The sequence below is a fragment of the Jaculus jaculus genome, chromosome 4, assembly GCF_020740685.1.
Source record: "Jaculus jaculus isolate mJacJac1 chromosome 4, mJacJac1.mat.Y.cur, whole genome shotgun sequence".
Taxonomy (NCBI): domain Eukaryota; kingdom Metazoa; phylum Chordata; class Mammalia; order Rodentia; family Dipodidae; genus Jaculus; species Jaculus jaculus.
The window spans coordinates 41,797,834-41,823,623 of NC_059105.1; the positions used below are offsets into that span (position 1 = coordinate 41,797,834).

The 25,790-nt window shown below is 38.8% G+C and overlaps 1 pseudogene; it reads left to right on the forward strand.

Moving 5' to 3' along the window:
• LOC101594923 overlaps positions 1-24,623 on the forward strand; it is a 49,412-nt pseudogene extending 24,789 nt beyond the window's left edge.
• The last annotated feature ends 1,167 nt before the right edge of the window (positions 24,624-25,790 follow it).

The following is a 25,790-nucleotide window of genomic DNA, read 5'->3' on the forward strand; positions in this document are numbered from 1 at the left end:
AACTTCATAAACTAATAGAAAGGTAGTGAAAACACAACTAAGAGATAAACTATCACAGCCACACTCAGATATGTATGGCACAGATATTGAAGTTACCAGAAAGGGAATGTAAAATAGATATAGTTAATATGTTAAAGTGTGAATTGAAGAAGTGGGTGGTATGGAAAAATCAGTTAACTTTCAGAGCAAGATAGAAACTATATGAAATAACCCAATTGCAATTAGTATAAAATTTAAAAGTATAATAAAAAATGAAAAACAAGTTCATCCTGAGACGACACCTGGAGGCGATTTGACAAAACAGAAAAAAAAGAAAGTTAGAAGTGTAAAGAGCAATAATAATCAAGTAATTTTTTAAAACCCCATCACCCAAAAAGCTGTGAAGCAGTATCACATACGTCAGCTTAAGTAAAATGCACATTCATTAGGATTTGTAAATCTAGTCCCAGGAAAAGAAAGCAAGAGAACAAGACAAACACAATACTTGAAGGAAAACAAAATGGCTAAACATTCCCAACTAGAAACCATTCAAGCTTAAAAGAATGAATAGCATCTTTAGAATGTTGAACTTTTGAAAACTGTCAACCAGAATGCCATGGCATACAAAATATATATTTCCAAAAGAAAATAATTTCTCAGTAAAATGAATTCCAGTACCAGCAGAAACTAATCTGTTACAAATATAGAATGAACTTTTATAGAGAGAAAGAATATATAGCACTGCAACTTACCATAGGTTTGTAGAAAATATACAACTAAAACTTATGACAACATTAGTACAGAGAAAAGAGAAAGAAATGGTGAATATACTGTAAGAAGGTCCCTGCACTATACATAAAGTATCATACTATTTGATGGTAGTCTTATTAATTAAATAAGCTTATTATAGACTCCAGGGCAGCCATTGGTTTTCAAGACGTGTAAATAATAAATAATTAGAGAAGTTTAAACCAATCCTAAAAATGTTCAATTAAATCAGAGGAAAAGAAAAGACAAAAGAAATAAAGAACAGATGGAGCAAATACAAAATAGCTAGCAAGATGAAACCACCAATTTAAATATTGATATCATCCAATTAAATAAAAACATAAGACCCAACTATAATCTGTTTATAAGAAATCTGTTTTTAATATTAATATACAGATAGATTAAAAGAATAGAAATATATATCATTAAAATGCTAATCAAGAGAAAGCTGAGAGCTATATTGGTATCAAGTTAAGTAAACTTTTGAACAAAGAATGTTATCAGGGACAAGAGGAACATTTCATAACAACAAAACATTGCTTTTCTAAGAAGATATAAGACTCTCAAATGAGCATGTACCTAGCAACAAAAATTTTAAGCATAATAAAAAATCTAATAGAACTGAAAGAAGTAAACATATCCAGATTTAAGAGTTTAGTAATTCTAAGTTTTTGGCAGCAGAAAGTTACTGAATTATTTCAACAACACTATCAACCAACTTAATTTAGTTGAAAATCACATGACACCCACCAACAACATCATGGGCTAGAGAGATGGCTTAGTGGTTAAGCACTTGCCTGTGAAGCCTAAGGACCCCAGTTCAAGGCTCAATTCCCCAGGACCCACATTAGCCAGATACACAAGGGGGCACATGAGTCTGGAGTTTGTTTGCAGTGGCTGGAGGCCCTGGCGTGCCCATTCTCTCTTTCTCTCTCTCTCTCTTCCTCTTTCTCTGTCACTTCCAAATAAATAAATAAACATAAAACAAAAAAATTGACAAAAAAAAACATATATCTTGCTAGGTCTTTCGGAACATGTTTATAATCTCAGCACTCAGGATACTGAAGTACTAAGTTTGAGGTCAGCCAGATCTACATAGTGACTTCAAGGCCAGCCTGTTTGGCTTCATGAAAAAATCTGTCATACACACACACACACACACACACACACACACACACACACACACACACGTGCATGCAACATGCATGATGATGATTGATAGATCATAGATGATAGATAATAGATGATAGATAAAGCCAAAAATTAACAGAAGAGTAAAAACATATAAACTATGCCCTTGAAATGTTTAAGAGAAAAAACTAGAAATTTTCTAATTTTGAGATTAAAACACACAATTCTAAATAACTTATGGTTCAAAAGAGAAAATTCAAAATATACAATGCATGAGAAGTTTGGGGGCTAAAGAGGTGGCTCAGCAGTCAAAGGCACTTTCTTGCAAAGCCTGGTGGCCCAGGTTCAATTAATTCCTCAGCACCCACATAAAACCATATGCACAAAGTAGTGCATGTGTCTGGAGTTCCTTTGCAGTGGCAAGAGGTCATTGCATGTCCATTCTCTCTTTCTCAGTCTGCCTCTTTCTCTCTCTCTCTCTTTCTCTCTCTCTCTCTCTCTCTCTCTCTCTCTCTCTCTCTCTCTCTCTCTCTCTCTCTCAAATAAATAAAATATAGGAAGAAGTTTGGGAGATAATATTTTACATGGACAAAATTTGGGAGAATAAGGAACTTATATTAGAAAAGATTTCAAATCTGCATTAAGGAAAAAAAATGCAAGAAAAAGTGAAAGTTATGTACAAACCAATCGGAAAAAGTAAATAATAGTGGTAAAAGTGGAAATGTGACTGGGAAAATGGTTTTGTGGATAAAATACTTACTGTACAATGTGAAGAGAAAAAGTTTGGTTTCTTACAACTCAGGTAAAAGCTGGATACTGTAACTCATATCTGCAATCCCTCTGCATCTATGGAACGATCAAAACTGGGGAGAAGAGAAGAGTGTCCCTGGAAGCTTGTGGTGCAACTCAGCTGCTACCAATAAAGGATCCTGACTCAAATAACATGGAAGTTCAGGACTAACATCCACAGTTGTCCTCAAGCCACAAGTCTCTCTCTCTCTTTCTTTCTCTCCCTCTCTCCCTCTCTCTTTCTCTCATTCTGTCTCTCTCTCTCTCTCTCTCTCTCTCTCTCTCTCTCTCTCTCTCTCTCTCACACACACACACACACACACACACACACACAGCTTTTTAATGAACTGAAATCAATGAGAGTGAAAATAGAAAATACCAATAATCATAAGAAGTAGGTCATTGAAAGAAACAAATATCAAGTATATCCAAGGCTTCTGTGCCTTGATAAACAGTGTTGAATTCATCACTAAGTCATGTAATAATCCCTTGCACCATATTTAAAAGACAATTAATTAAACGCTGTTTCCAATGTGTATACTTCACCTGAGATGGACAAATCAAAATGGATTCACGTGTTTTTGACAAAGATGCTGTCAAGGAAGGGTTTGAAAACTGCCATGACTAATGTATTTAAAACACATGTAATACATGCAGACATGAATCTTCACATAAATAACATAGCCAAAATTCCTCAAGTGTACAATCTAATTCCTCAAATGAACAATTTAATTTCTGAAAGTACAAACTTATTAAATAAGAGCTGGGGAGATGGCTCTGTAGATAGCTAAGCACACAAGCACGAAGAACTAAGTTCAGATCTCCAGCACCACATACAAGCCAGGTGTGGCAGCAGATGCTTGGAGTCCCAGTGCACCAGCAGCAGAGGCAGATTCCCAGAGAAAGCTGGCTAGCTAGAGTAGCCAAATCAGTGAGTAGGGAGCTCGAGTATGAGACCATATCTCAATTAATAAAGTAGAGAGTGATTGAGGAAGATCTCCAACATTGACCTTCGGACTCCACGTGCTCATGCATGCATACATGTGCACATGCACCCATATACACCACATGTGCCCACACATATGTAAGCACACATAAACACACAGCACACACATATACATATGAAGGAAAAGAACTTGCTACAGAAGCCTAACAGCACATTCAATACAAGAGAACACTGGAGGAGTAAGCTCAAAGATAAATAAATACAAAATACTCAATTTGAAGATAAGGTAACACTCAGAAAATGCTAAGAAACATAGGGAACAAATTTCATCCTGTATCTACTGACAAAGGGAGAATGAGAATGATGACATACTGGGAAAGAAGCAATATTGAATCAAAGAAATGATGGCAAATATGTGAGTCACCAGGATTCCTGTAGATAACAGACAGATTACTCAAACACTCATAAAGCCTCATTGGAAAACTATTTCAGAATTCTATTCCTAGATATGTACCCCAAAATTAGTGTTTAGGAGACCAAAGACTGTGGGAGAGGTTCTTTAGTACTTTTGTGTAATAAGCTAAAAACCAAGAATAAACCAAATATCTATTAGCTAGAAAATGAATAAATAACTTGTTATACTAATACCATGAGATACAGGACACTAAATGTTCAGCTAAATAAGCCAATCTAATGTATAAAAATATATATTAAAGGACTCCATTGATATAAAATTCAATAGTGGTTACCTTTTGGGGGAGCACTAATTAAAAGAAGTTTGTGAGTTCTAGAAAAGTTACATACATGTTGGCCTAACGTAACAAGATTTATCACTCTATGCATTTAGAATTCACATAATTAAATGTATACTGGAAATATTATATGGGCACATACACATATATATGCAGATAATATTGATATAGATATGGACACTGATATAGATAATACTTTATTTCCTTTCCTATTTCAGGATGATCCAGTCAAGAGACAGAAACTATGCCAATTTTTGCACTCAAAAAATTAACAGAATCAATAAATATTGAAATCAATAAACATAATTGAAAGAATAAAAAGTAGGCTATGAATTACCTCAGAAATGACAACTATGAAAAATATTTACCAGTCTAAGGACTTGGATCAAAAGAAAGAAGCCAAGGGCTGGAGAGATGGCTTAGCAGTTAAGCGCTTGCCTGTGAAGCCTAAGGACCCCGGTTCGAGGCTCGGTTCCACGTTAGGCAGATGCACAAGGGGGTGCACGCATCTGGAGTTCGTTTATAGAGGCTGGAAGCCCTGGCGCGCCCATTTTCTCTCTCCCTCTATCTGTCTTTCTCTCTGTGTCTGTCACTCTCAAATAAATAAATAAATGAAATTTAAAAAAAAAAAGAAAAAGAAAGAAAGAAGCCAAGATTATTGAAATCTTAAAGGTGAGACCTATGGGCTGAAACTCAAGCTTCGATCTTGCTGTAGACCTGGCTTGATGACTCTGCATTGAGAAGCCATAAAGTTGGTCCCCTGAGTGTTCAAAAATGGCAAACTTGATCTTGTTGTAACTAAGCCAGAAGCTCACAAGAGCCAGGAAAGAACAGACCCTTTCTCCCTCCTTCTTCCTATTCTTTTAGTCCACTTACTTGCAGAGTCCTCTGAGTCAAGGCTGGGTATATCATTGAGAGACAACACCTTTATAAGTACCTCCTCAATGTTAAATTTTTGTTGGGGAATGAATAATGAAAAACCTTTTTGACTAGACATAAAAACTTCAGTTTTATACCTTTATGAAAAAGACAGTAAAATAAGATTATATGACATTCTACATTTTAGTGACCATAACCATAGTGACCATAACCACAAGAAATCTTGATTTCATGTCTTGGTAATCAGCAAGACTAATGTTTCCTGAAGAATAAAATGTGTTTTTTAGGAAGTAGGATATATTTTCTCTTCCCCTGCGGCTCTTGTTGTACTCACTACCGCTGTACTTGGTTCTAAGTCTTCCCACCACATCACAGCTATGAAATGGAAATGAACCAATATCTCTAAGTCCTCAGCTTTTCCCACAGTATCTGGACTAGCATAGGCCTTCAGGACCATTGCCAACACGCATTATGTTCTCCATTGTTGCATAACAATGTGTAGCTGTGCTTAAAACATTACCACATTCTTCTTGCCACTTAAACTATTAAAGTATCAGGAAAAGCACTCATCCCAGTCAGACAGAAGATGAGTTACTTGTGTTTGGTACTATGGATACAAAGGTATAGGCTTAAACATAACGAATTTAAGTATGAAGTTCCTACAAGTTCATTTATTCAACCAAAGCCTTATCTCCTGATAAAGAAATTACACAAAGACCTGAGTTTTTTATTCCTTAACTTTCTAGCCCTTTGTTTAATGTATTTTCAACAGATACCAGCCTTTAAAGATCCAGAGAAAAAATAAGCAATTGATAAGGCCTGTTATGGTTAAGCTTGTCAAGTTGATTACATTGAGATATTCCTAGGAGGTTTATGAAGCAAACTTCTGGGTATGTCTGCATTGGTATTTCCAGAAAAGATTAACTCAGAAAGGAAGACCCACCATGAATGTGGCCTATAAATCTGAATTAAATAAAAAGGAAACAAGGAAAAAGTTTATTATCATAAACATTTCCCTCTCTCCCCCACCTTTCTTGTGTACTATCATGTGAGCTATTGCTCCACTATGCCCTCCCAGCTATGATGGACTAAAAGCCCTGTAATATGAGCCAAAATAAATCCTTGTAACTTGTTTTTCACAGGTTATTGCCCCTGCAATGAAAGTCTAACAGAAAAATGGCACCAGAAAAGCGACAGTTTTGGGCTGGAGAGGTGGCTTACCTGTTAAGGCACTTGCCTGTGAAGCGTAAGGACTCATATTCTACTCTCCATATCCCACGTTAGCCAGACCCACAAAGGAGAGGTAAGCGCAAGGTAACACATGTCCACTAGATGGCACAAACATGATGAGTGGCTGAGACCCTGGCACCCTGGCACACCAGTTCTCTCTCTCTCTCTCTCTCTCTCTCTCTCTCTCTCTCTCTCTCTCTCCCTCTCCCTCTCCCTCTCCCTCTCCCTCCCTCCCTCCCTCTCCCTCCCTCCCTCCCTCCCTCTCCCTCCCTCTCTCTCTCTCTCTCTCTCTCTCTCTGATAACAAAAGGGAACAAAGTGACAGTATTGTTACTATTTCTGGTAAAATGGTCCATAAGCCTTTGCTGGTTTTCAGGCAGAATTTGGAAGAGTGGAGAAACTACTTAGAAAAGCTTGAAATCCTGCCAGTGGGGCTTAATGGGGGTTCCTGATGGTCATTCAGAAGACCAGAATGCTGATAGAAATGTGGAGAGCAACAACTGTGCCCATGAGTTTTCAGATGGGAGCAAAGATCTTAAGTAGCATTCAGAAACAAAGTTCTTTGTGCTGAGACAATAAGAGAGCTGCTTTGATGGCACCCCAGTGTCCAGTGCACATACATCTCAGACTCGAGTGTCCAGGTTTTAACCCTTTTAAAAGCTTTTGCTCTGGTAGGTACGGAGATAGCACAGGTGGTAAAGTGGTTGCCTTGCAACATGAAATCCTGTGTTTGATCACTAGAATTCATGTAAAACAGAGCTGGGCATGGTGGTATACATTTATAATCTCAGTACTAGGAAGGCAGAGATAGATGGATCCCTGTGGCTCACTGGTCAGACAGTCTACCCTCATTAGGAGACTTCTATACCAGTGAGAAAGCCTGTCACATAAAACAGTGGATGGTGTTCCTGATGAACATTTACATTTTCCTCTGACTTTCAAATTCATACACACATGGAAATGGACCCCCCCCCGCCCACACACACACAGAGACACACAAAACTTGTGTACATATGAACACGTAAGCACACTCTGTACATAAAAGAAACAGAAAGCAAGAAAGAGAGAGAGAGAGAGAAAGAGAGGAGAGAAAGAAATCTCCAGCTGTCTGTATGCACAGTATCCACTTAACAAAGCATTTCTCTAGGTTCAGTCTGACTGTAGTCATGGTCCAAAGGGGTTCAGCCTACTGCTCAAGCTGGCAACAAACATTGTCATAATTCATGTGTTGCTAGTTTTACAGATATAATGAATGCAAGAACCACAAGGTCATGGAAGCTTCTACCCAGATTTTTTGTGGAAAGCCATTAAGATGGAAATGTGTGAAGCTAGAAGAGTAAAGCCAAGATTTCTAGACAAACCCTGGGAAGTGAGAGATACAATGAATGAGTGGATGTGTTTCTTCTGCCAAGGAGAGCTGCAGCCGGTGTGCAGAGGCAGCCTAGGACAGTGTCCTTGTGGGCTCCAAATGACAAGGCTATTGGAGCTCATATCATACCACCTTAGCACTAGATGTCACCCACATGGATCCAAGATTTCATGTTGTCAGATTTTCCTCTTGCTTTGGTCCCATTCCTTCATTATCTGACCCCATTCCTCCTTTTTGAATAGAAATGTTTACTTCATGCCATTTTATATTGTAATTATATTGCCTGAATTTTAAATTTATATAAGGTTCACGGCTAACAGTTTGCCTGGATTCTCAGAAGAAATTGTTGAGGACTATTAGAACTGTTGATAGAAAGAAAGAAATTAATACATTTTGTTTTTATAGAGATTAGTTGTATCATTATATATGGAAGTATAACCTCATTACTGATCTTATTTGGAGACTCAGTATGATATAAGATCAAGTTGACAAGAGATGGTTAATTTGGTTGTTAATTTGATTAAATTGAGATATTTCTTGGAGATTAGTAAAACACAACTCTGGGTGAGTCTGTAATGACACTTCCACAGAGAATTAGCTAAGAGCAGGGGTGAAGTGACATCTTGAATGTGGAACTGTACTATCCAGTATTCTAAAGTCCTACATTTAATAAGGAGAATAAAAAGGAGAAAGCATGCTAACATAGACATTCACTCTCCTTGTTCCTGGCTACCATGATATAAGCTTCACTACTTTGCCCCACCATCCTAGCCATCATAAACTGAAACCTCAAGCTATGAGCCAAAACAAATCAAATATCTCTCTGCCTCTCTCTCTCTCTCTCTCTCTCTCTCTCTCTCTCTCTCTGTGTGTGTGTGTGTGTGTGTGTGTGTGTGTGTGTGTGTGTATGTGGTGTTCACATGTATGCGCATGCATGTGGAGATCAGAGGACCTCCTAAGTTGCCATCCACCTTATTTTAAGCAAGGTCTCCTGTTGGCCTGGAACTCACTAAGTAGGCTAAACTGACTTGCCAGCAAACTCTAGGGATCTGCCTGTCTCCACCTCCCCAGCAAGCTAGGATAACAAGTGCACACTACCACACCCAGCTCTTTTTTAATGGAGACAGAGGATAAAACAAGTCCTCAGGGGCTGGAGAGATTTCTTAGTGGTTAATGTGCTTGCCTGGAAAGCTTCAGGATCCAGGTTCAATTCTCAAGGTCCTACATAAGCCAGATGCACACAGGGGTGCATGCATCTGAAGTTCCTTTTCAGTGGCTAGAAGCACTGGCATGCCTATTCTCACTCGCCTCCTCTCTGTCTCTAATAAATTTTTTTAAAAAAGTGTTCATGTTTCAAGCCAAGCACTTTAATGACTGAGCTATCTCCCTATAACCTCCATGACTATCTAACCACTAGTAGGTATTCATACTTTACAAACAAGCAAAAGGAAGAATAAAGATGCGAAATAACTACATCAAGTTCACAAGGTAACTAAGGTCAGAGCCAGAACTCAAGTTCACAAAGTTTACTACAAGATTCTAAGTTTTGCTAAAACATAGAATCATTGAAGATCATCTCAATTCCTCTGTTTGCTTTATGTATTCTGAAGACAAATTTATTTTAATTTTTGTTCAACTTTTGATCTGTATGTCTTGCCACAATAACACAGTGTAACACCCTAAATATCAGTGGCCTATGACAATCATTATTTCTTGCAAAACTATGGGCCTGAGGAGACATGCTTCTGATCAATATTCAGTCAGCTGATGTAAGCTAGCCTAACTCATGTCTGTCAGTCAGTGGTGGACTGGTATTAGCTGGTCTGAAATGGCCTCAGTTAGGGCATCTTTCCTTCCCCTTACATACGTCCACTGCTGACCTAATTCTTTTCTCTCTCTCATAGTGGCAGTGAGCCCAGAGAATACACAGAAATGAACAAGCATGTTCAAGCATGTTCTTATGTCAAATTCTCTCTATTTCATGTGGCCAAGATTAAGATCAATATGAGAGAGTGGTACCAAAAGACACAGAGGGAAATGGAAAAAATCTGGGCCATCAATTCAATCAGTGTTTTTTTGGGCTGCATTCTCAAATCTATCCTAGGAGATACTCTATTTGGGTAACATGTACAATGCTTATATCAACAAGCATTTCTATTTTCCCTTGAGAATCTTGTAACTCAAGTGCTGTATCCTGAAGGAAATTATCAGATGTCTCATCAGTAATGAAGATTAATGCCTTATAAGGTTTGCCATAGAGTCGCTTTAAATTTCTCCAGCATATAATAATACTTAACTCAGCTTTATTTTATGATAAAGTAAATGAGCTAAGATAAATGAAAGGCAATGTCTGCAAATATTAATGTTAATTTGAATCATTGCGAATTAACACCTTCTGTATAACAGTCTGCACATGGTGAGTTCATTTAGTTGGTGAATGGAGCTAATACAGAGAATCATGCATTTTATTCTTATCTATTCTTCCCAATAGGCAGATAAAACTCCTAATTATAACTGTTATGTCACTAGTAGAAAGACCAAATGAACACAACTTAATAGATTGATGGATGAATTCTCCCTTCAGGGAGAGAAATTGTAGTGACCACTTACTATGCCCTTATTCTGGAAACACAAGAAAGAATATGTTTTAGCCCCTTAAAGCTTCTGTCTTAATGGAGACATGGAATCCTGCAGTACACACTGTAGAAACTTTGTTGATCAAGTGGAATGTGTCAGATGGGTGAGTGCAAGCTGGCCTAGCAGCCACCTGAAGGAGTTCTAGCACATTCCAGGGACAGATCATGCCAGAGACAGCAAGCATACCATTTCAGGATCAGAGTTCCAGCCCATCTGTCTCTTCCTTGAAGTCCAATGTGGTCCTTCTATAGAAAAGTCTTTGGCTCTCTATGCTACATATATCTGTGGTTTTCTGTATAATGTTTGTCTTTCTCTGTCTTTCACTTGGTGTCCCAATCTCTAAGTTTACTTTTCCAGTAAAAATTGGTGTTGGTGAAGTGTTGGTCAATGTATCTAAAAGAGGCTCTGGCATAGAATTGGAAAAAAAAGAAAATGGGTTTGAGATAATTGTTTTCCTTAAAGGCCTTAAAGAAAGTCAGGCATGGAGTATAGTACACTGAGGAGGAAATAATGAACCTCCTGGAACAATGTAAAAATTGTCCTATGACTAATTTTTCTAAATGGTGGCAATTACAGCAAACTATGACTCTTTACCAAGAATCCTTACAGAAAAACAATCTAAGTCAGAAAGAGTTCAATTGGAGTGACCAAAGTCTAAGTATTGGAGGGATGTGAAAAGGAAAATTCAAAATAAATGATAGAAGGGTAAATGGATCTACTGGATCAGTGATTAATGATGGGAACCCTCATTTGTGGTTGTTTTGCCTCTCACCTTTAATATAGTAGTTCAAAGTAGAAGTTCAGGAAATCACAAGTGCTTGACCGCACATACATGGGGAAAGTGTGAAAACAGCTAATCATTATAGGGGCCTGATGACCTTATTTGAGGTAAATAATGATGGGATTGTTTGATGAAAAGGAATAACAAAAAGTTACTATGAATTCTGTGAAACTGTGCCTTTCTTGAAGTTTGTTCTTGCATGATGAGATCAGAAAATAAAAGACTGAGGCTAAGAGCTGTGGCAGCAGAGAAGCATAGAAGCAGGGAAAAACAAAGAGAGAAAAAGACAAAAAAAAAGAGAAAAACAAAAAAAAATAGAAAAAGAATAAAAAATAGAGAAGCAGAAAGAGAAAGATGGGAAAACTCAGCTGCCTTCAGCATCAGCCTGTCAGCTTGCACCAGAACTTGACTTCCAGTCATTATTGCGCTGCTCCCTTTCACACCTCACTTCGGGGACCCTCCTTCAAGCCCGGGCTAGACCCCAGCAAGATCAGTAATGGGGAGCTTTGATATGAACTACTGTCTTACCCATGAAATTGGCCAATGACAAAGGACAGAATTAGGTCAGGGGATTCTTCCATCCAGAAGTTCCTAAATCAGAAGTCCTATAAATAGGCAACTACCACAGCAGACATCTGAACTTGGATAAGGGGGAAATCACTTTAAAAAAATATTCTAATCAGTATTGGGAACACTTGCTTGTAATCCCAGCACACAGAAGCCTAAAGCAGAAGTGTGGTCAAAGCCACACAGCCAACTTCAGACAGCCCATGCTACATAGCTAAACCCTGTCTTTATTAAGAAAAAAATCAAATCATTAAACCTTGATATTTAGTTCTTTAGTAAAATGATAATTTTGGAAATAGGTAATCATTAGGAAAATGATGACATACTTTTAACCATAGCAATGATAATTATTCATACTACCCATACTATTGCCTATTTTTATAACTGTATCTTGGATTTTCATATAATGTTGAGATTAGCTATATATTTCATCAAAGTGACACATGTGTTTTGTTGGTGTGAATTTTTTGTGACACTGGATCGTGATAACAACTATATAAGAACAAGCTAAATATAAGTCAGCTTATCAGAGGAAAAGAAATCAAGAGATTTTAAACATCTTAATACATTTTACTTTTTAAAATCAGAAAACATGGGCATGGCAACTGAAGAAATAGCTAGGACTAAAAGAAGAGGACAAAGTTTGAGGTTAAATGACCTTTATTGTATTATAACTGTGTAATTTTTCTAGCTATTTAGGAACATGAATTGGTTAATAGCATTCATTTGTGTGTTGGTCTAATGACATGACTATTCAAATAAACAAAGGAAACTATCTTCAATCAATGTCTTCTTCCCTTTATTTTGCTTTACACATTACTCTGTATATCCAATGCATCTATCAAATCAGAAGAACAAGGTTGTTCTACACTGAGCTATGGCTTCTTTGTGTGACCATAATTTTGTAAGATCAAAAAGAAGAAGTAACCAATGTCTGGCCCATAACTCCCAGTACCAGAGGTTGATTGCTACCCACATTGAGCTATTGATCATAAAGATTTATGAGGTCCCCAAATCAAGATAGCTCTGGATCTCTTCTTTGGTAGTTGTTGAGTATCCTCAAAGTTTGTCTCCTACACCCTAACACTGATTATCAGGTTCAGTATAGAAGTAGCACTCATAACTTGTCTCCCTAATTCCTCTGTGGTTTCAACTGTAGCTTGGCTGAAGTGTGAATGGTAGTTTATCTCCTCCAGTCTCACTACCATCTGAAAAAGAACAGATTCTCCAACAGAGTGAAATCAGCATAATTTAAATGGGATAAGCATTATTAGTTTGGGGAAAATTTGATGTATGTAACCTCTCTTTTAGCCAAAGACTAGTGACAGCCTGACACTGGAGAACATCATCTTTTTCTCCATAGGATTCTGATCTGGTTCCCAATTCCAGATATGAGTTCCTTTACACTAAGCAGAACTCTTAGCCAATCAGAAAGCTATTGGTTACCCACCAAGGCTGTGTGCCACTATTGTACTGACAAGTACATCCTGTCAGGGTGTTTGCTTCTGAGTAGTTCAGACTTCTGGTTGCTCAAACCCTTTTTGGACACTTTCCTCCAGTAGCTCATGTAGTCCTTTCCAGTACTAGACAGAGATTGTCTAGGGGACTAGCTTTCTTCTGGATTCCAGCCAGGTCTCTCCATGCTCTGTGTTGGCAGCATAAGGCGTCTTCAGCAATAGGATCTTACCTTTTGCCTCAAGCAGGTAATCAAGTGATTTGACAGAAAGCTGTCTTGATTTGGGGACCTCATAAATCTCTCTAATATACAGCTCAATATGGGTAGCAACCAATTTCTGGTACTGGGAGTTACAGGCCAGAGACAAAAAAAAAAAAAAAAAAAAAAAAAAAACAACCACTATTTCAAGCTTACAGCTTATCACTAAAGTAGCTGTCAAACTCACCCACGATGGCTGCCACAAAAGGGGCAGGCAGAAAGAATGTAAGAGCCACAGGTTGAGACATCATGCCTAGAGGCATTCCCTCCCCTCAAAACAATAGCTGACTGCTGCTCCCACAATGCATAAACTACAACCTCACAAGGAATACCTGCAACTCCACTGAGAAGGGTCCCCAATGGAATGGGGGCAAATATGAGGGAAAAGAAGGTATCAATACATGATGTATTCATACAAAATGATATGTTAAGAAGAAGAAGAGGAGGAGGAGGAAGGAGGAAGAAGAGGAAGAGGAGGAAGAGGAGGAGGAGGAGAAGAAACAGTCTCTGGCTCTCTGATCACTTCGGAACCTCCAGCTGTGGGTGTGTTTTTCCCAGGCCCAGCATGTAGGGGCTAAGCCTCCACCTTAGCTCAGGCCTAGCCTAAAGAGTCCCCTATCCCTTACTCTCTGTATGGGTTCTTTTTCCCCTCCAGCTCCCCACATGGCAAGAGCTCCTGGAACTTTCTTTTCTCTTTTCTTTCCATGCTTTTTTCCCCAGATCCCTATCTGGTCACATGGACTCCTGAGCTACACATGGCCCACATAGGCTTTAGGGCTCCATGTGGTGTACTTCTCTTCTCCCCACTTTATTTCCCCATACCTCTCAGCCTTCCCCTTTCCAAACTCCTTTGTAAAATCTGAATAAAATGTGGTCTTTTAAAAATAAAAAATAAAAAAAGAAGAAGGAGGAGAAAGAAGGAAAGATATTTTTTAAAAATGCCTTACTGGAAAGTTTCAAGGACTAGAAACACCAGGAATAAAAATCCAGCAATTAGTTGATCAAAAGTATTTTCTTGTGTTTATGAATACTTAGGTCATAGAAATATGCCTATTTTCCATTATTTTCATGATCAAAATACATAATATAAGAGAATAATCACTCTGCATTCAACATTTAAAAAAATGCTTATTTCTACTATTGAATTTGCATCAGAGCCCATATTTCTACACTTTAGACAAGGGTCTCCCACAAAGGTTAGGGATTGCTGGCATCAGTTGATGGGAAGAACACTGTCTATTAGACCAGTGGCCAGACATGGTAGAACACCGAGCAGATGGGATAGGCATGGATGCTTGGGCAGGATTTGGAGGAAGTGCAGTTTCCTGCCAGGCTTTATTCAATTTGTAAAATCTCTTGTGGAACTGAAATAAAGCTGGCTTTCTGTGAAATAAGAAAGTCATTTTGTATGTGAGATAACTTATGCTCCTTAGAGAATGCTCTTGTATGCTTCCTCTTTTTCCTCACTAAAGCCATCTAGGAGTAAAGAGATACATTAATTCCTAGGGAAAAGATTTTTGTCCTGTTTGGGCTAAAATCTACTTTAAAAGGGGGGAGGGGCTGGAGAGATGCCTTAGTGGTTAAGGCATTTGCCTGCAAAGGTAAAGGACCTCCAATCAATTACTCAGGATCTACGTAAGCCATATGCACAAGGTAGCACATGTGTCTGGAGTTCATATGCTATGGCTGAAGGCCCTGGCGTGCCCATTCCCTTTCTGAGTCTCTCCAATGCACACCTACAAGCAGTATTTTCTCAAAGTTAGACATCCTTTCCCTAAGTATAAATACTGTATACTCACTCGTATACACACACACATACACACACACACACACACACACACACACACACACACACACGGCCTCCTCTAGCTACCAGTTCTGCAAAATTTCCAGTGTAGCCTTCTCCACTGAACACACCAGTCTGATAAACTTAGCCTATTGCAATTGGCATCTTACGTTACAAGATGTGTGCCTTGTGAAAACCATAAGCACTAATTCCTCAGCCACCTAGGGAAAATCACTGCTACAGGAGCTGTGGCTTTTACCCTACTTAAAGTCATTTTAATACCTAACAGGTCTGTTGTATATCAGAGCAGGAGGGCTAAAAGTTAAACAAAACTTGGTACCTATATTCAAGGAGCTCAGAGTAGAGTGATAGAGACAGAAGCATAAACAAGTCATTATAACAAAATTCCATAAAGGAAGCAGTAGAAAACTAAGAAGGGAATACAGAACTCTAAGAGATTAAAGAAAGCTCCTTAAGAGATTCAAACTCTGTTTTTTTTTTAATTTAACTGATGGCTTTCAATCATAAACTTTTTAAAAATATATGTTTATTTCTTTATTTATTTGAGTGAGAGAGAGGGAGAGAGAGAGAGAGAGAGAGAGAGAGAGAGAGAGAGAGGGAAACAGAATGGGCCTCCAGCCACTGCAAACAAACTCCAGATGCATGAGCCATCATGTGCATCCAGTTTACTTGGGTAGTAGGGAATCCAGTCTTAGTCCTTAGGGTTTGCAAGCAAGTGCCTTAACCACCAAGCCATTTCTTAAGCCCTCATAAATCTTTTACCAAAAAATAATAATAATTAAAAAGCAATGTCACCTGGAAATATTCATTATAATATTTTGTTAGGTTTTAGTATTTAGTTTTTGAGAAATGATTGTGACATGTATTTCATATTCTATGTTCTATCTTAAGACTATATTTTTCAAAAAAAATAACTAAATAATGACCAAAAAGATAGTTTACAATGCATCAACCTTTCTGTAATAATAAGTAAATGTATGGAGAACCACATTATGCCTGGGTTTTCTAAATGCTTCACACGTGCAAAATTATTTACTTGAAAAACAGCAATCAAACATTAACAAAACAAATACTTCAGCCTATAGTAGAGATACCATTAGCATTCTTATTTTACAAATGAATAAAATAATGTACCCAAGAGAAAAATAACTTGGTCAAGGCTAATAGACTCAAATCTAGTAATAATAGTTCATAAAACCTAGTAACTGAACTGGTAGAGGTAGTTACCTAAGGAATCCATTTCCAAAGATTATTATGTTTACTGTTATTTCCTACAGATTTTCCAGCCTAATTTAAAAGCACATGCACGCAAGCACACACACACACACACACACACACACAATCAAAGCACATATCCTGATGCGTTTTTATGTCTGACACTCTTTCTGATACTGCAAAGATAAAAAATGTGTCCAAAGCCCCTAAAAATGTTTCTATAGTGAGTCTCAGCAGACCTTCAGCACAGAAATAACCCAAATGAAGATATTAAAATGTATAATTTCTTTACAATGATACCTATTTGTTCATTGTTTTCATATAATTTTTAACTGTATGGTGATTATCACATTGATTAAATCTTTGTATTCTGCTTTGTAAATTATCTAGTTAATATTATTGAAAATAATTCTATTAGGATCTGTTCTAATTTTCAAGCAAATTTTTACCTACAAGTAAAAATAACAAATTTTTAATAAATATATTATGGCTTATTATTTGACTTTGAAGATGATTATAGCATGCTATGAAGCATGTGAGGTTCAGATGTATCTGAAATTGATCAGCCACTTTAATTATGGTTTCTTTCCCTACTGTTAAAGAAGAAAATACTGGGCTGGAGAGATTGCTTAGTGGTTAAGGTGCATGCCCGCAAAGCATAAGGTCGATGGTTGGACTCTCCAGGTCCCACATAAGCAAGATGCACATAGTGGCACATGCACTGGAGTTTGTTTGCAGTGGCTAGAGACCCTGGCATGCCCATTCTCATTCTCGCTTCCTCTCTCTGTCTGAAAGAAAGAAAGAGAGAAAGAAAGAAGAAAATACTAATCTACATGACAGCAGGTAGTTAATAGTTAGCATATAGATTCCCAATTATTGCTAGGTGTGGAAGCTTTGTTTTCTTTCCCAAATGGAGTTTACCTTGTCTTTTTAAATAAAATTTATAGATATTAAAAATTAAGATACTACATAAACATGTAATCATATGCAATGTAACCACTCAACAATAAGGTATATAGTGATCTGAAGAGAGGCATCCCTTTAGTATTCAGCTCAGCATGGTCAAGTACTTTTGTGTGAGAAAACTACCCAGGTATAGGGAAAGAACTAATAGCAAGAACTAGCAAAAATGTGTCCCTGAGACCAATAAGAACAGAGAGGGAATCATCCAGATCCAAATGTCTCACAGTTCACAAGTGCTTGGTAGAGAACACAAAAGGGTACAGCCTCAACAGTACCAACTCGTAAGAGGCTGAGCACGGTTCAAGGTCTGTCAACCACTTTGCAATGCAAGACCCAGATCCAAAAAGATCAAGAGATGTCTACAGAAGGTTCAAAAGTATTTTTCAGAATTAAATTAAGACTACTTTATTGACAATTTTCATAAGCAAATTTAATGTAATTTGATCCCAACCCCTTGACATTAGCTGCTTTTGTACCTCCTCCCCTGACCTCTTCTTCTTTCCAATTAGTCCCTGTTCTATTTGATGTCTTTTTACGTTTTTGTTTTTTTTTTTAGTTCCTCCATTATGCATTGTGTTGATGGGCTCAACATTATGAAGGGATCACAGAGGTGAGGACAGCTGCTATGAGGTTTTAAATGCAAGTCTCTTCATGTCAGAGGATAATGCCCCTAAGCACTCCCCCTCCTCCTCCCCCTCCCCATCCCCCTCCTCCTCCTCCTCCCCCTCCAGCTCTTCCGGTTCTTTCTTTCTCCTCTTCTGCAATGTACCCTGAGGCTTGGAGGTCCAGATAAAAACTGTCTCATTTAGCACTGACCACTCAACAGTCACTTTTTCTCAGCACATGGACTATTTTTTGAGTCTCCCCAATATCTATTACCATCTGCAAAACAAAGCTTCTCTGATCAAAAGTGAGAGCAGCTCTCCTCTACAGGCAGAAGCATGAATATGGACTGGGCAGTTGGATGGGCACAATATGACCATTTCATCAATCAATAGTAGTAGTTTCCCCACTGTGGTCTATGACCTTCCAAACCATAGACTTTTAACTATTCCCTCCCATGAAAAGTGCCTCATTTCTAATGAGTAGAGCAATTGATTATTCCTTCAACAGTCATGCCACCATGACATCAGAAGGTACATCTGGGCTAGCTGGTCAGTTCTGTAGCATGCAGGACCATGCACCATCATTGGTAAGACTGTTAATGACTTTTTTGGTCCAGAAGCTTACAAAGCGCTTTCCATATTATAACTACCTAGCCTGGAAGAAGTTTACAACTTAGTTCCAGTTTGAGTGTTTAGAATTCTGAAACCAACACATGTAGTGTCTTCAGCAATTGGGTCTTAATATCACGTTCTGAGAGCAATCAAAAAAAAAAAAAAAAAAAAACCCTTGGTGTATTGTTTTGAGGACCTCAGGTGACTCCCCCAACCAATCACTCACCAGAAGGTATTCTACCTCTAGCACTGGAGTCTTCCTGCAACAACCTATGAACTCAGAAAGCAGCAATACAAACACCTAAGGGGAAGTATTGTCCAAATTATCTCTATTTATCTTAATTACATTATTGAATTAACTAACAAAAAGTAGGACTTCATGTGGATTTTTCATAGCATTTTTAGTTTTGGATAACCATACCCCAACCCCTCTTCTCATCCATGCTCTCTGTGAAGGGGGTAGAGTTAGGATGACTGGACCCCTGAAGGTAAAAAGAGCAGGAAAGTTTATATCTGCCAGAAATCCAGGATGATCTGATTTATTATCTTTTGCTTAGCTCCAATTGTTTTTACACAAACAGCCAGGACCCCTTCGAGGAGGGAGGTCTTTCATAGTATTTAATCATTGTGGTTGGTCAAGTTCAGACCTCAGAACTCTGATGCGGGAGCTAACCTCTTCCTGAGACAGCCCCTAGCCCTAACTAACCCACTGGCCCCTTGGTTCAGCTGGGTCAAAAGCCAGCCCACCACCCTAAGACGATAAACGCCTTTGCAAGGGGAGGGCAGGCTCTCTGGCTCTCTGATCACTTGGGAGTTCCTTGGACTTTCTTTTCTCTCTTTTTCTTTTCCATATTGTTCCCCCAGAACTTTCTTTCTTTCTATTTTCTATCCCCTCCCCCTCCAGATCCATATCTGGTCACATGGACTCCTGGGTTGCACACGGCCCACGTGGGCTGCTGGGCTCCACGTGCTATCCTTTTCTTGTTTCCCCTTTTTGTAAAACCTGCAAAATATGTAGCATTTTAAAAATCGTTCTCCTGAATCTAATCTAATCTTGCCAATCTTTTGGTTAGTTTGCATATATGAAATCAGGGCTTGGGGTTACAGGAAGTACCCCAGGGCTCCAATTTCCCCATTACATAATGAAGGCCCCACTGAGACCTCTTGAGAATGCTTTTTATACAAATAGCCACATTTTATTCAGTTTCCCCACTTTACTTGTAAGAACCACTGGTACACTTCAGCCGCTATTTCCATCGGTTCCATGGGTACTCCAGATCCTTTAAATTTTACTCATTTCTTGTAGCTTCCCGTTGGGGAAGATAGAAACTAAATGGCTTGCATTTGGTCACTACCTCCCTCCCTCCCTCCCTCCATCTCTCTCTCTCTCTCTCCCCCCTAGTTGCCATGGCTTCTTGGCCTGGTCTGCTCCACCCTGCTGGGATCCAAGCCCTACTGAAATGCACTATCACCTGAGGCCAAACTGGTATAGGGACAGGCTGGGCTCTTTTGTAAAGGTGACAACTTTTGCAGGGATCCCAGGGCCAAACTCCTCCAGAGATTGTGAACTGGATCTGCTGAGCTGAGGAGGAGGGACCTCATGGCCACATGGAGGCTCCAGTACCAAAGACCCCTGACCTGAATGTCTTCTAGGTTTTTTTTGTTTTTTGTTTTCTTTTTCCATTACAATCCACTGTACCCCAAGATAGTTGCTGCCTGTGGGGGGTGGGAAGATGGAGGTCTGACTCAGGCTCTGGGCTCAGCCCATCCTGAAACATGGACCTAAACCTCTGTGCCAGCTAAATGAAGGGGAAACTGAAAATACTTTAGCCAAGCCCTGAGCTTAAGCACTTGGCTGGAAAGGATTTTCAACAGGCCTGGGTCCCAACCACATACTTCCACCCACCTATGGAGCTGAGGCCTGTGGCTTTGTCAACTGGGTCAGGGAGGTAAACATGCTGTGTCTCGGGAAATGCAGGAGCATGGGAAAGACATGCCTAATGGTGCCCACTAACTGCTATGATTTTCTGCTAAATGGCTCCATGACAAATACATCTTGATATAACTGTAAATCATTTATTCATACAGGTCTTATAAAGAATAAAATGAGCTAGACATATTATCCTAGCTATTTGGGAAGCTGAGACAGAAGGATCCCCAGCTCAAGGTTCCAATGTGATAGCCTGACTCCACATTTTTAAACTATGAGACTTTTAAATTGCTTGGTAAAAATAAGTACATAATGTTAATTTAAATTGTACCTGGTATTTTCTCTTTTGTTTGGTCTTTAAATAAACAAGATGTTGTTTATAGACACCTTTTCATTTCTTTACTAATCCAAACAGTCCAACAGATCTCTCCTCAACTTTTTGTTGAATTTGATTTATTTCAAGTTTTTTTGGTTTTTGTCTTCAAAAGTCAGATTTAACTAAAGCCTATGGTGAACTGATAAATATAATTACTGAGTTTATGTTCTAGTTCAACGTCAACTTATATAGAGGATTATTGAAAACAACAATATTCTCTCTGAGGTAGTGACTTTTAATTTATCATATAGTTTTAAAGATTGTAATGCCCTGTTACTTAAAAGAAGGAGACAAGTTGCCTGAGTTCTAGGCCAGTCTGCCTCAAGACAAAAATAAAAATTTATCTTAGTTACTTTTACTTAAAGCATTTTCAAGTGTGTTAGAAGTATTGGTAAAGATTATCCCGAAAATGGTTGTCTTGTTTTGCCTATAGTCATAGATTTATAACTTAAGAATGTATTTCATGGAGTTTATAATGTATACTGCTATTATAAAACAAGACTGGTTGTCAGATAGAGATTTTTGACATGAATATTAAGAAATCTGTAAGTGCTTCTGCTAAAGCTTTTTCTCTACAAATTTCCAAGAGTAAGATGGTTAACTCTTTGAAGCTAAACTGTTTAACTGTTTGTCAGTGTGAATAAGATTAATCAAGTTGGTGTAGTTTCTCTTAATAGTCTTTATAAAGAAGATGGTTAATGAGATGATTAAAGGAACTGGAAAAGAATTTTTCAATGATGGACAATAAATGCTTGTTAAAAGTACTTTTTTGAAATAGAACTTAGATGAAAATATTAAAATATGTAGATAAAGGTGTGCACATGTAATATAGGAGATCTAAAACCACCAAATTTTGCCTAAAATTAGTTTCTTTTTATAAAGAACAAAAAAGCTAATTTCAGGCTAAACCTAAACCATGCCTAAAGTTAAAGATTTTTCAACTGTTATAGAATCTTAAGGATACTCTAAACATTTTAGATAGAAAAATAAACAACCTAAATTCGGCTTACATTGACACAGTTGATGTCCTATGCTAGGTGGGTCACAAAGTCATAAACACAATTATATTCTTTGGAAGTTTAACCAGATAGACATAGACAAGACCATATCTCATTATATATTACAAATGGGTAAAATAAATTTCCTAGATAAAAACAAACAACTTCAGAGTAAGACAAAAAATGTCAGGATGCTTAGCTCTCTGCTCTATTACTTCCTTTCACTCTTACATACTGTTATATGCTATTTAAAGTCATGATAAACTGGACTCTGGATAAAGGGGTGGTGCCCCCTTTATCTCAGACCCCATATAAGTTTAAGCCATGTGTCCCCCGGGCTCTGTCCAAAAACAAAATAGCCAATTGTCTCTGATAAGAAAAAGGAAATGACAACATATAACTTTATTTCTCTTTATAGTTCCTCCCTTTAGAACACCTAAAGTCATATCTGTTAAAGGAGATTTCTCACTAGACAAAAAGGACAAATAGGTAAACTAGGTCAAGGTATTTTATCAGATTACAAACTCCTTACATAAGAAAAACATCAAACTTACCTGAAATATATATATCAGAATATAAACAGATTATTTAAAAAAAGGCAAGTAAATCAAGTTAAGGTGCTTGCCTGGAAAGCCTAAAGACCTAGGTTTGATCCCCCAACAACCACGTACTACATAAACCAGATGCACAAGGTGACACATGTGTCTTAAGTTTGTTTACAGTGGCTACAAACCCTGACTACTCTCTTCCTCTCCCTCCCTCCCTCCCTCCCTCTCTCTCTCTCTCTCTCTCTCTCATCAACAAAAAGCAGGATCCTTATATTTAAGGCAATAAAACCAAAGATTACCTTTAAAACCATCTTTAGTCCCTAAACCATTCTAAAACATTCACAAATGGCAGGGGGAGCCCATATCCCAGGCTCCCAAAGAGTAAAACTGGAAAAGTGGTCTCAGGAAACTCCTTTCCCCAAAAGGACACATAGGCTATCAAGACAGGAGTAGAAACACAAGTCTTCACACTTGGGCCTATCTTTCCATGGCACTGCCCTTACATGGCATGATGTAAGACACGTGCAGGGCTACAGGTACTCGAGCTCGGGAGCTGGCCAAGAGGATGAACATGGATATTCTGTCCTAAACCGTCCTTGCTCCCAGAGTCACATAGACCAAACTATGCCCCCACACTATGTGTTTGGTTGGGGAATAAACAGAGAAATTTTGGTGAGGCCTCCTGTAGGAAGGAGATAAAAGAACCTAATTTCTTCTCCCAAAGGTGGTCAGAGGGATGCCTCCCTTCTTGGATACAATGCAAGTCAGGATTGGACATAACTTAGACTCTTTATTTTCCTCCACTTTGTTTCAGATGGAATAATCAGCTTCTAAGACAGCCCAAAAGTCTCTGCTAGCCTGTCTCCTGAAAAACTGGGCTCAACGAGTGCAATAGAGACATGTCTGCTCTGTGGGAAACCAAGTGCTCTCTAATTGGACTGAAAGCCTGCTCTGTGGGAGGGAATACATGCCTGGTACTGAAAACCTAATCAAAAGCCTATGGCAGGAGAGGTCAAGAGCCTTAGAGATATAAAGCCTGCTCTTGTTTGACTAAATGCATATATTAATCTCACCAAATTGCCCTGAAAACACTACACTTAATGTTCATATTCATAAATTAATGCTACTCTCACTTATGGTTAGAGAAGCTTCAGATAGTGATGACCACTGAGATGACCCAAAAGGCAACATCGTGCTAAGAAAGGACAGAGGAATGTCCATCACTGAATTATCTATATCACACCCCATAAGTCTCAGGGTCCATTGCAGAAGAGGTGACAGAAAGAATGCCAGAGACAAAGAAGGGTACCACTCCTTACAATACAACTGTTCAAACAGAAATTAGCCCCAATATACATGACCTCACAGTGCCTGGAAATACCTTCACAAGACCTTCATGCATAATAGGAGAAAAAGACAATGACATCAAATTAAAAGAGAGAATAATGGAGAGAGGGAGGGGATATGATGGAGAGCAGAGTTGTGAAGGGGAAAATGGGGCAGGGGAGGGAAATATCATGGGTTATTGTCTGTTAAGTATATAGAAGTTGTCAATTAAAAAAATATTTTAAAAAAACTGGGCTCATTGGCAGTACACAGGGCCAACACAGTGGAGGTGAAGCAGCTCCACATGCAGGAGGTCATTGGTGCATGGTGAAGAATGTGGAGTAGAAGAACATCTGGAAGATGCAGGGCCTCATTCTCCGGTGCAGCGCCAGCTGCTGTGAGGACAACCAGGCATCCATGAACCAGGTGCACCAGGGCTTCGAGCACTGCCAGGCGCCTCTGGATCAGGCCCAAGCCCAGGCCTTGGTGACTAGTGAGCTGGAAAAGTTTCAGGACCAGCTGGCCTGGTGTGCCATACACTGCAATGGCAAAGCCAGAGACGCCATGGATGCAGGGAACAGGGAGCTGCAAGTAAAACGACAGCTGGACAGTTGTGTGGCCAAGTGTGTGGGTGATTATATGCACCTTACCCCAACGGTGACCAAGAAGATGAAGGAGTCTCTCTCATCCACTGGGAAATAAACAGCTTTTCCAATGACCATTGGAACTGAGGGCAGGAATCTGTATTAAAAGAATGGAAATGTTATCTTTTTTAGCCAAGATTATGAGTAGGGAAACCCAGGGTGACAACAAATTTTGAAGGAGCTCATTGGTCTTCGAACACTGGTTTCTTTATGTTTTGATCCTAGGAAGTGAAATGGGAAGACCTGGTGCTAAATGTTGGGTCAGAGATTGCACATAGACATATTTAGATCCTAAATTTCATGTGGCAAAAGTGCTTGTCCCTGACAGTACAGACTGCCCTGATTCCAACCCAGAGACCAAGATCCTGTAGTCTCTGACTGCACAGACATTCTCAGGCTGCAATGTCCTCCAACTGGCCTGTGATCTGGAGAAAATGGAGGAGTGGTGTGTCTGTTGCCAACCTGTTTACCAAAAGTATCATCACACCATTTTGTATAAGCTATAAAACAAAATGCTAGAAAACGGAAAAGGAGCCAGGCATGGTGGCGCATGCCTTTAACCCAGCACTCAGGAGGCAGAGGTAGGAGGATCACTGTGAGTTCAATGCCACTCTAAGGCTACATAGTGAATTCCTTAGCTAAAGTGAAACCCTACCTCAGAAAAAAAGTTGGGGGGAGGAGTGTCTAGATATTAATTTTGTGGTTGTTGCTTTGTTTTACATACAAGGAAATGGTATAGAGTTGAGAGGGAGGCCAATTTGAGTAAGTATATTGAAAGATTCCTTGTGTTTATCTTTCTCTGTTCAGTTCTTCCATGGCATTTTTCAATCTGGAGACCCCTGAAAAAGCATGGTGATGTCACACTGAGGGTGGCAAACAGCTTTCTTCACTAGCTTCTAGGGCCTGGAGACTTTCTGAAATAGAGTGCCAGAATAATCTCACTGTGAGATTTCCTCCCTTGAAGAGAAAAGGGGGTTGGTTGTGAGACACACACATTAGAGACCTCAGATTCCAGGAATAAACAGTGAAATAAGAACTGTTGTTAAATTGGGATGTACTGGACTTGGAAAAAATTCTGTATCTCACAGTATAAAGGCCTGAACGCACAACATTATGGAGCCCCCTGAATAAACAGAGTTTTGTGGAGGTAATCCTCTGACAACCAGAAGGCCAAAGCAGTACACACCTTAAGATAAGAAAGGCTGGGACTGCTATAGAGCCAAAG